The 11648-nt window shown below is 44.2% G+C and overlaps 1 protein-coding gene and 1 long non-coding RNA gene across 10 annotated transcripts in view; one reads left to right on the top strand and one right to left on the bottom strand.

Annotated features, from left to right (window-relative positions):
- Window positions 1–2038: 2038 nt before the first annotated feature.
- LOC123160155 (uncharacterized) lies at window positions 2039–9210 on the bottom strand. Of its 8 annotated transcripts, none has more exons than XR_006480016.1 (9): window positions 8479–9210; window positions 7952–8395; window positions 7722–7851; window positions 7202–7560; window positions 5123–5201; window positions 4951–5015; window positions 3698–4737; window positions 3021–3106; window positions 2039–2819 (listed from the first exon to the last, which is right to left on the bottom strand). It is a non-coding gene; the product is annotated as an uncharacterized lncRNA (long non-coding RNA). The 8 variants fall into 8 exon arrangements; XR_006480021.1 differs by having other exon boundaries at window positions 3698–4588; window positions 4669–4737; window positions 7202–7851; XR_006480017.1 differs by having other exon boundaries at window positions 2039–2573; window positions 2682–2819; window positions 7202–7851.
- A 405-nt stretch (window positions 9211–9615) lies between these two features.
- Window positions 9616–11648, top strand: part of LOC123159339 (spore wall protein 2) — a 4948-nt gene continuing 2915 nt past the window's right edge. Inside the window, exon 1 of one of the 2 annotated variants that reach the window (XM_044577164.1) lies at window positions 9616–9805. The gene's annotated coding sequence lies outside the window, so the exon portion shown is untranslated. The remainder of the gene's footprint in view (window positions 9806–11648) is intronic. The other variant, XM_044577165.1, reaches the window with a different exon arrangement.

Here is an 11648-nt window from a genome sequence, read left to right on the forward strand (position 1 = left end):
TGAGTGTCATAGGTGAGGTGGTTAGTTCCCTTCGTTGATTACCTGTAGACCAGAGATCAAATCCCAATTCAAGCATTATTTTTGCTCAAAAATCCGGAAGGCGCGTGGGGTCGTAACGGTCGGGTGGACCGGAAGGGCGGCCGGAACTGACGAAGCTGGATGGTATTTCGTAATGTGAAATAGAAAAACCGATTTGCTATATACACTAGTAGAGTGCCCGTGCGTTGCTACGGGCTATAATACATATAAATAAAGGAAACAATGATAAAGATTGTCTCCAAGACCGAAACTCATTTGTCTGTTGCTACGGGCTATAATATATATATATATGAAGGAAACAAATTATAAACCTTGTCTCCAAGGCCGAAACTCATTTATCCCTCATACATCATGACGTGTTTGGACATCAAATGGGCACCCAACAGATTCTCCAAAATCCAATCGCCTGAACAGTCCGAACTACCCCAAATCCAGACCATATGTGAAGAAATACGTGGTTGTTCGGACGAGAAACATTTTCTATGCTTTCTTTGACTCTTTTGTTTCTTTATATGGGAAAATATCCCAAACGACAAATGAATGGCCCAACACAAAAACCCCACTGTACGATGCATCTTCTCACTTCCTACCTGACCCATCCCTTCCCGCTCTGTTTCCCACCGTAGCAGGACATTTCTCGCTGGAGCCCACTCCTTTTAAAACTGGATGACCTTCACCTCACCTTCATCATGGCGTCCTCTCTCCTTCACACGATACTTCCCCACGGACCGCCGAGGAGTCCCCCGCCAACCGTCCACTCTCCACCATGATCCCCTCTCCACGTGTTTGTGTCGATCCTCCGGCCTTCATCAAGGGGAGGAGGCGTGCGCCAACCATGATGCCCCCAAGCCAAGAAGACAGTTTTGATGTCTCCAAAGCCATTGCCACTTTCCGTTGTGTCCGTTATTAACTCTTGAAGCAACCAACCAATGCATTTACCTTTCTATCCTAACCAAATAAATTATACGACTTGATGAAAAAAAATGAATCGCTCGATCATGCAATTTGCTACAAAGCCATCTCTAATGAAATATAAGTTGCAACATTTTCTTGAGTAGGGAAATTATCCCGCTCAGACATAACTAAACATACTAACCCCTACCCCCATCCACAACTGTCGCATAATATAAGTGGGATGCATGCATGTGTCCACATAATTTTTTATGGGACAAATGGACATCCCACAAAATCTCATGGCAATGATAGACTCAATTAAAATGTTGTACCGAAACAAAATACTATTGACGGACACTTCAAGTAACCTACTACTGATGTATCATAGTTCTTACTAAGTAATTGGATATAAATTTAAAGCATTAGTCTCAGTTTTACAACTCGTTGCAACATCTAAAAATTAGTTTAGCTCAATGCACACATGACTTACAGTTTAGTTCCGAGTTCTTTCATGTTTATGCCCGGTCATATTTTCATACACAGATCCACCATGAGCTGTAAGAAGGTAATTAGCAAGTTAGGGAATGGACCGGATTTATACACAAAAGTAAATTTATTCACATATTCAAACAATAATAAATCAGAAAGTAGGATTGGATTGATGACAATTATACACTAAGTCAATTATGATTCCTTCTCGTCATAACAAGAAAAATGAAGATTTCATCTTGTTATTTTAGGAACATCTGTATTAAGAATTTCAAGCTTGCTTCTTCAGGTTAACAAAAGGACGAGCTAATCATAGAGAGAGTACGATGTGAGCTGCTGCATTTCCATGATCATCATGTGAAATTAGATCTTCATCATTACAAATAAGCAGTACAATGTTAACATTTCTGAAACATAACAATTGAGGTTCAGTGACTGTCACAAGAACATAAAAATAACAGCAGTTTACACAAAATCACTGACCTTTTGTGGAAGAAGAAATATGCATGGGTTTCAAAATTAACTATATCTTCTAATAACCGCCAATGGTACTTTGATAGGATACAAAAATGTTATAAATCAACGAGTATTACAATGCGACTGCATATGCATAGAGTAAAAAAAACATAAGTTGTTACCGAAAAAGGCTTTCGTCCCGCTTTATATATAAAGCAATGACCGACCACAACTCAGATACAAACGCACGTCACCATAACACACGCACACACCAAGGCTGGATACATAGGCGTTGAGCACAGCAACACTACCCCTAGTACTATAAGAGCAACCGGAGTCCTCAACCGTGAACACCAGCCCCCGCGCGCTGCCAGCTGGCCCTTGCCGCCTGCTAGGCCCCGGCCAGAGCACCCGCCCGATCCAGATCTGGCCAGGACACCCACAGCCGCCACCCGCGTAGGCACGCCCCACCACGCCCCCGATGAGAAGCCGCCCGCGCCACCAACCCAGGACGCCATCGTCGTGCTACCCCGGCCGCCGCAACGCCGCACTGTCCTACAGAACTGCTCGCCTCCGCTCCGAGTCGCTGTCCGCACTGGACCACCATGTGGAAGGGCAAGATACCCCGCCGCCACCGACGCGAGCAAGAGAGGAGGGGGGAGGCTGGAGGAGGCGCGCTAGGGTTTGCCTTGCCGCTAGCAGGAACGGACGAGAAGTTGCACCAAAAATCACTTCCTTAGCTCGCAACCATCTTGGAGTTTTAACATGCAAGAATATAAAATTCTGAAACAATGAATACTCACCCTGCAAATTGGTTGATTTAGTTCTTTCCCATTTCATGAGTGCATAAATTAAAAGAAAAATATCCCACTTTATGCATCGCTTTGGATTCCCTGCAAACTCCCACTTTATGCATCACTTTATGCATCGCTTTGGATTCCCTGCAAACACACATATAGAACTTGTACAGCTGATCTAACAAACTCCATCAAGTTGTATGTTGTACCGGCTATAGATATCTCACAAATTCAGTGGAGTTACTTGTTATAGGTTCTTCTCAGTTATGTCAATACATGATTTCTCGCAAGCCACAGAGACCTCGCCGATAAATATAAATCACAAGGGAAATTATGTAGGCTTACTTGCACAATCAAATCATCCTTGGGCAAATATAGCTGTAGTTGTTCATCTAAGGTTGCAGACCTTGTAGTTTGGAAGGTGGAAGCACCTAGAAAATAAGCATAACATATAAGAAACACCATTTTCTTTTCTAGCAGGTAACTGCAGATCTCCACTACAGCAAAAGAGGATGGCATGCTAAAAAATCATTATTGATCACAAAAGGATGTATTTAACTAAAATGCCTAAGACCAAACAATACACCAAAATGTTAAATAGTAGGCATAATTGTTATTAGAGTAGTGCTAATTAGAAGGTAAAACCATTATGTCAATCATGCATACGTTAGGATATAATATAGTTTGGTCGAACCAAGAAATAAAATGAAGAACATTTTCACTTATGCTATCATACTACCTTGAGTTTCCGTATTCACACAAACTCGTTCATTACAGAATTGCTAGTTTCATTATCTACACAGGAAAATAAAGAACCATTGACATATAATGTTTCCTTGTCTCTTCTCTTTGTAAGACCAATTCCCAAATTCCATCTGGTAGTAATTAAAATATCTTCCAAACCTTCCGAATACTCGCATATTTCCATCATGAACTCAGTATACGTGTCTGGAATTCCATTTGCAAACTGACCAAAGGCCCTAGTAGCGCAAGTATGCAAATTGGTATCAAGGAGAACTTACAAAAATGGTGCAGGCTAATTCTGTATAAAGAAACAGTTAGCTTCCACTGTTCAGTACAATAAATAAAGCATCACGTTCAAGAGAAACCTGATAGAGTGTGAATAAATCGATAAGTAAATCAATAAGCTGCATACTCTAAAAGCTCAGAGATCTTTGATGTCGTAGAAGTTATTAATCTTCTACTCGTTTCAGAAATCCCTCTAAGCTAGTATTACAAAAAGGGAAAATCAGAGCTAATGAAGGGCATTCTCATATTGCAGTGCTCCTCTCTAGATCCCCTTGCTCATAGTCAGTAAAAGGCTTACAACAATCGATCTTGGCTCCCCATTTACTTTACCTTGTCAATGTTGAGAAAAACAAGGATTGAGCTGCAGGTGGTTGTCACCTACTTTAGCAGTTTTGTACAGCTGAAGGCCTAAAGCTTATCATGGCGCAGTCAACAAACAGAACTTGCAAGTATTATTTTACACTTAATCAGCAGATGTTTCTCAAACACAAAATGCAGGCAACTGTACAAGTAGGTTCTAAAATTCGTGCAAGTAGTCAGAAGATTTCCAAAGCAAATCATACAAGTAGCAGGAAGAAATAAATAAAATGTAAATCAAGAATAGCTTATCTTCATTACATGATTTCTCCTAAGAAGGCATGCGAGATGAACAAACTATGTAGCGCAATAAGGGGCTTGATGAATTAACAACCTAACAACAACGAGCGGCATTGCGTGGACAGAGGAAGGGAACGGTGAGTCGACCAAATCGGTGAACTTATCACTGGTGCCCTGCTCCGCCAGTCGGTCGCGCATCCTTGGGATGGTAATCAGCGAGAGGTCGATGCAGGTGATGCCGCAGGTGATGTCCTCCAGCAGAAGCTTTTCCCAGAGTTGTGAAATTGCTGCACCCAATATTAACACAGCAACACGCAATAAATGTTGAAATTCAGGAACTTGCAGATCAGGTATCCATCTCCTCTACCTTCTTCCTTGCTGCTTCCTTCTCCTCATCTGTTTGACCCCCATGAGTCTGACACATGCGGCATATATGCTGCAATCGTGTGAAAAAACAGTCATTTACAGTTAAATAAAATATCATATTAGATCAAATATGCTGACACGTGACATGTGGCATATATGCAAGTATTCATGTTAAATCAACATTCATGACCATATCAGATAACCCTTTCCTGCCAGCATTCCCAGATGCAGAGGTTGTTGAGGATCTATAGTAGTAAGATGATCATATGCATCCTCAAACTACCTGATTATTAGAGGGTGGACCTTGGTTCCAAGTTGATGCATTAGTTGGGGCTACGAGGCAGATTTCTACCAACAATAAAAGATCCAAAGAAATGAAAGCATCTTCAGAAATCATAGATATCTTCAGTTTGTACAAAATAAAATCCTAGAAAGAAAAGCTTGAATCACAGTACCTTAGCCTTGGCGAGATCCGAATGCACATAAATGTAGTACAGAAAGTGATGTGTAATATCATTGTAGTTGTTTACAAGCCTGACAAGAATTCATATAAAGTAAGGTTAAAATGTAGCAAACCAATGTCGAATGGGTCATAGGTCAGACCACCATTGACAATAACATAGTCACCATCCCTTGTATATAAACAAAAAAAGACGAAGATGTCAAGTTTATATTGCATAGGAAACCAACTATATTGTAAAGTTTATATTGTATCACAAAGTTACAGAGATGATTCGTTTGCATCACAAAGTCTCTCATGGCACCTAAATCTTCTTCAGTTCTGTCTGACGCCTTGAAGAAGACTAAGATCACCTTGACTTGGTACTGCATCGGCGCACCAGCACTGGGGGGAGAGAGAGAGAGAGGAGTAGCCCGCGACCAGATCTCATTCCCTGCTGCCACTGGTCCCCATTCCCGTCGGCCACCGGCCCGCGTTCCCTGGATCCCCCGCTACCATCACTTGCACACAGAGAAAGGAGAGGCCAGGGCATCCCAGGTAGAGAGATGAGAGGAGGCGCTGACCTACATAGCTCGCCATCACCACTATGTGTCGCCACTCCAGAACGATTAGGAGAAGCTAGGGGAAATAATTTTGGTAGTGTGGACTGATTTTCCACGCGTTCGTTTTGGCAGGAAATCAGTAGGAAAGACCAAAAAGGAGATGGGTTATGTTTGGAAAATATCGATCGAGATCCTTCATTCGGAGGAACGAAACGAACGAAATCAAACCATACAATCACCGCCTCAAACTCCCCTTTAGGAGTACAGATAATAGTTAATATTCCATAACAAACTAAAAACCGGACATGGGAGGATGGGCATCTGTTCTTAGACAAATCGGTGGGAGTCAGGAATCGCTGCAAGCTTAAAAATAAAAAACAGAGGAGGTTAGGATCGATCAAGGTGGTGGAAACGACATAGTAACTCCCCTTTAATAGCAGGCCATAAATTTGAAGGCAACCTTTTACAGGAAATATTTGTTAAATGAATGATCATTAAATTCCATAAAATTTCTATCCTAAGAATATCTAACACATTAATCTTAAGAGCAACAGTAACTAAAGAACAACAAGCAGCTAGATGTCCTCAATGGTGACACAACAGTTGAGTTTGGGGATATGCAGCTTTATTTCTTCGAGAAGGCAAACAATCTGTACAACGACATGCAAATCGTAGCTTGTTTTCAGCTTGACTTGATTCTATTGTTAACTGCATTCCCAAAAAATAATGCTCGCGTTCTAAAATTTGAGTCATCTAGCAAAACGTAGTTCAGTTTATAAAGTTGTTTGTGCAGGCATCCCGTGATGGTCATATTTTTGAAGAATTTAGTTAGAACCATCATGTGAGCTTTAGTTAACTCACAGGCTTATATGCATCTAGAACTTTACGTTATACTCAAATCTACAAAAAGGTGAAAAAACATGCAGGAACAAAAAAATAGATCATGCACTTCTAACAAAATCTCAAAACTGGCACACGAGGGGACATATCGTAATATTTAACATAAGTCGGCATGAAGATGTCCCCAAGATACAAACTTCGTATAATTTATCATGAGAATTGTCCCTGGTAGAGTCAAGTCCAAATTTTCATCAATCTTTATTATATCAAAAACTTTTGTTTTCATCAATTAAATATGCATACCAGACCTCTCCAACAAGATGCACCTCTCCAAATGCTTTATGAAGCTGATAGATATAGAAAGCATGTAGCCATACATATTCTTGAATGTGCATGTCGAGTTTGAAAAAAAAAAACAAGGTACCAACATCTTTCCAATAATTTGCTGACTGCTAATCACCTTGCAGGCTGAAGAAACACGATGGTATGGGGTGCTAATTAATTCAAACACAAACAACATAAAAACCAAATTGAGATAGAAGCTACTGCACACATACTATTCTGAATTTGATGATCAATTAATTGGCGCCTTTCTATTTGTACACTTATAGACATCTCAAACATCGAAAATTACAGTTCAGATTTTGTTCACATATAACCTAGTGTGTTCTTCAAAAAACAAGAAATAGAACCTGGTGTCTTGTCTCTTCTCCATCGCGTTACTACAACGGGAAGCCATCAGCCTCCTTCCTGCTAGCTCTGAGAAACTGCATTTCCATTGTCGTCGAGCATAGGGCGCTTGATGTGGCCACTGCATCATCCATCCTCTCTGATCCATGGACACATAAAAAAGTCGCCATAAACACAAGTCAATTTGTTGAGACAACATGAACAAATAAAAGTAGAAGATAACTCCATCACTTCTTATGCTGGCCTCGGCAAGTTTGCAGCTCCAGCACCTCTAGAGCCACATTTTATAGCCACTTCGAACAATAACCCCCACATATTATAGCCAATTCGAACAATAACCCTGAATCGCTCGCCTGCATTTCTTTTGGTTACAAAATTCAAATGAAGTAGCAGTACAGATATAGTAGTAAATTGTAGGTACAACATGGACAAAGGGGAATTCTACAGATGTTGTTGTTTTAACCACCATGAATTCTACAGACAACTCTTATTCTGAAAATCGGATGGTAAGGTTCAGAATACCTGTGTACGGTCGGCAATGATGAGTGAACTCTTAATAAATTGAATACTTAAAAACACTTAATAAATCCAAGATGCTTTATATGCATCATCTCAAATTGCTTTGCATGGTTCTTCAAATAATATCTCATAGCTGCACATAACAGAACATTGGGGCATGAAATAAATCTGAAGAAAATGAAGAAAAAGTACAGCAAAAGCTGGCCTAGTGACTTGGTGAGTAATATGATAACCTGATAATATCATGTAGCATAGCTTTGCCATCACGCACAGGAGGACTGGAGGAGTGTTGCCTTTGGAGTCAGCCATGACCTATGGATGAATATAAGCTAGCTCTGATTTGCAATACGAGGGGAGCAGCCTGGTGTGATACAAATTCGGCCACCATAGAGGAATCTCATGAACAGAGACAGCCAGGGCGCCATATTCGTCATCGTCTACTACCACCTTGGCCCTGTCAAACTATGGCGTCGAGCTTGCAGGCAGAGTGGCTAAAGGCCACAGTGGAGCCCACCTCCAGTAACAGGAACGACACAAGCAACAACCACCATAGAGGAATCTCATGAACAGAGACAGCCAGGGCGCCATATTCGTCATCGTCTACTACCACCTTGGCCCTGTCAAACTATGGCGTCGAGCTTGCAGGCAGAGTGGCTAAAGGCCACAGTGGAGCCCACCTCCAGTAACAGGAACGACACAAGCAACAACTATGTGAACACATTTGTGAATGATGAGAATCAGATGGTAAGCTTCAGAATACCTGTGTACGGCCGGCAAGTACTCCTTGCTAGGCTCGTCGCACCCTGCCCTGGGGTTCAGCGCAGGTGGCGGCGACGTCTCGGAGCCCTCGCCCCAGAGCGTCCCCGACGACTGCAGCATCGTCCCCTGGTGCTCCTCCTCCACCTTCCTCTCCTTTCCCAGAGACATGGAACGGGCCAGGCCCTACAGCATCGACGAGATCTGCCGAATTCTCGCTAGCCAAGATCAAGAGCCCCGCTCGATCGGCTGATTCTACAGAGAAGCTTCTACTTCTTCCTCCCCTCTTCCATGGTTGGCACAAGGGACGTGATGAGAGGAACGGGAGGCAACGCCTCATCCAGATCCAGATCGGGCAGGGGTGAGTGTAGGGGAGGGGGGCGAGGCAGGCGGAGGGACGGGCAACAGCGGAGCAGGGCGGCGGGGGCCGGCGGCGGCTGGCGAACCCTAGAGCAGGGGCGAGGCAGGCGGAGGGAGGGGCAACAGCGGAGCACGGCGGCGGGGTACGACGGCGGGTGGCGAACCCCGAGAGGACCGAGCGACATCGAGGAGAGGCAAGACCGAGGGAGAGGGAGGAGTTGGATCCAGCGATGCGGAGGGGGAAAACCAACAGGGAGCACTGGACGAAAACCAACAGGGAGCACGGGGGCGGCGGCGGCGGAACGGGAGATGGGGGCGACGGCTTCTCCTCGAGGGGATCGATACGAGAGGTGTTTGTGCGGGTTTTTTTTGTGTGTGTGCGTCTGGTGGGGTGTGGGGGACGAAAAAACCAGCGAAAAAAAATCGAACGAAAATGATGGGACGAAAATAAAATTCGAAACGCAACCTACCAACTGAGACATTAGGAGTTTAGATTAATGAAAGACCGACGGAATATCTGCCATAGCACCGTAACGCGCCAACGCACAAAGACGACGCAGGCGGGCCCCGCGACGCTGTCACGGGCCCGACCGAGACGACCGACCCGACGAGCATTCCGTTTGCCAAGGCAAGGCACCAGGGACGAGGAACCCGTCTGCATCCCACCCACGTTCACACCACCGTAACCGCCCACCAAACCACACCAAAGCGGGCTAAGAAAATAGAAAAGAAAACGAAAAGGAAAAGGTGAAAACCAAACCCGCAGGCGCGCACGCAGGGGGCCTCCCACGATCACGTTCGCGACCCGTGCCGTGCCCCCACTAATTCCTAGATCCAGCCCACTCTCACCCACCCCATCAACGCCCCGTCCACCCCCTGTCCTCGCCTCCACCATCTCTCTCTCGCTCTCCCTCGCTGCCTCTCCTGCGTCGTGCTCCCAGTCGGCGGCCTCCTCCGGCCACCCGTCTCAGGTCAGGCCCTCCTCCTTCTTCTCCTCCTCCTGCGCCCCTCTACGCTCCAATGCCGCGCCGCCGGCGACGGGAACGATCCGTACGGCGTCGCTCGTCCGGGCGCGCGGCTTCGATGCGTGCTCTGTTTCCTAGCAAGCAGTGCGGCGCGAGCAGTTCGATCTCGTTGCTTTCCACTTCGGCTAGTAAACTTCGAGTAGCGCTTAGTTTCTGTGCATTTCCGGGCGATGAGCGAGTTAACGACGCGTAGCACCATGTGTTCGTGGGCCGTACGTTAGATTTCGTTCCATCCGAATGCATCCGAGGCTTGCTGCTTTCAGGGTTCATGTATGGCAGGGACGAAACTGGGATGGACGGAATTCATTGCACAGTTGCGCTTTGTAGACTACAAACCCAGCCTCAAAAGGAAAACAAAGTGAAAAGTAACATGGACGTTCCTGTCGAAACTGATGCGTCAAACTAGTACTACTACGTAGGTTCCTGTTTGGGGCTATTTTCTGGTGACTGCTTTCCGCCTTCGAATTTCCTTTTTTCGAGAAAAATGCATCTTTGGATTTGTGCGTTTGTCACTTGTACAGTAGTATGCACCGGCCACCGAGTAGTGAACTGGTTTCGAGTAGTGAACTAGTGATAACGCTGGTTTCAACGGGGGATCGGATAACGATTTTTGCGTCCTAGGCTGCTGGATTTAGATGCTGTAGCTTGATACTTCCTGGTAGGGAGCAAGACACTAGGAAGCTAGGAACTATCTGCGGGATGGAAGGCTTTTGGAGAAATTAGGAAGGAGAATGGTGAACTGAGACTGAGAAGCCGAGAGAGAAGAAAGCACATATGATCTATCTTGTTCATTCACATCCAGGCCACGGTTGCATGTATAAAATTCTACACTGTTGTGTCTTACCGAGCTCCATTCATTCACACCATTCATGTGCCCATATGCTTGGGGGAGTATATGAGACACTAGCAACTTACCAATTGCATTCTGTGTTCATTTTGGAGTTCCCTTTCATTTCAGACTTCTGATTAGCATGTTTTAGTACTACTCATTCAGAATTTATTCCCTGGAATTTCTGTTTATTATGCCCGCAAGAGCTTAGTAGAGAAATACTCCCCCCGTCCCAAAATATAATAGTGTCAAAAATGATCTTCTATTTTGGGACGGAGGGAGCAGTAGCTATTATATGCCCCTTTAATTTCTGGATGGTTGTTGCTTGAGGAAAGGGGGAAGATGAATTGCATTTAATTTTTGGGCCTGCATACAGCATATGAGTTATATTGCTGCCGTGGACCACAAATGTGGGCTTCATGGTGTTGCCTTCCATGCCTTTTAGGTTTTTGTCCATGGTACCGTGCATAATAACTGTGGTGCAGTCTTGCACCATATGCTTTCTATTATGAGGTTGTCTAATGGGTGAACATTCTAGATCCATATGTGGTGCATCATGAATGCATCTAGCTATACATTTCTATCTTCTGCTAAGTTGTCGAACCCTTGGGCTATTATATGTTGTCATCATGTATGCTGTTCACCAGATTTTTCAGTGAATGTTCACCCATCAGCTTCTTGGTTCTGTTATTATGTCTAGGGCTAGTTTCTGAGGTTGGACACCCGTTTCTGGAGGATAGACACTTTGTTTTTAAAAAGGTGGATGATCCTCTTTTTTGAATATTTTTATCCCATGACCGTTTTCTGTGTCACTACGTGCATATTCAGGAGCATGTATTTCAAGGGAATACTAAGAAGCTTGTATGCTTCATTTTCAGTATGGAAGTCTCAGCAGTTGCTGAGGTTAGGCCGAACAATTATCATTGCAGATATAGTAATATTGTGATCTAAACGCTTGTC

This window comes from Triticum aestivum, chromosome 7B (genome assembly GCF_018294505.1).
Source record: "Triticum aestivum cultivar Chinese Spring chromosome 7B, IWGSC CS RefSeq v2.1, whole genome shotgun sequence".
NCBI classification, from domain to species: Eukaryota; Viridiplantae; Streptophyta; class Magnoliopsida; order Poales; family Poaceae; genus Triticum; species Triticum aestivum.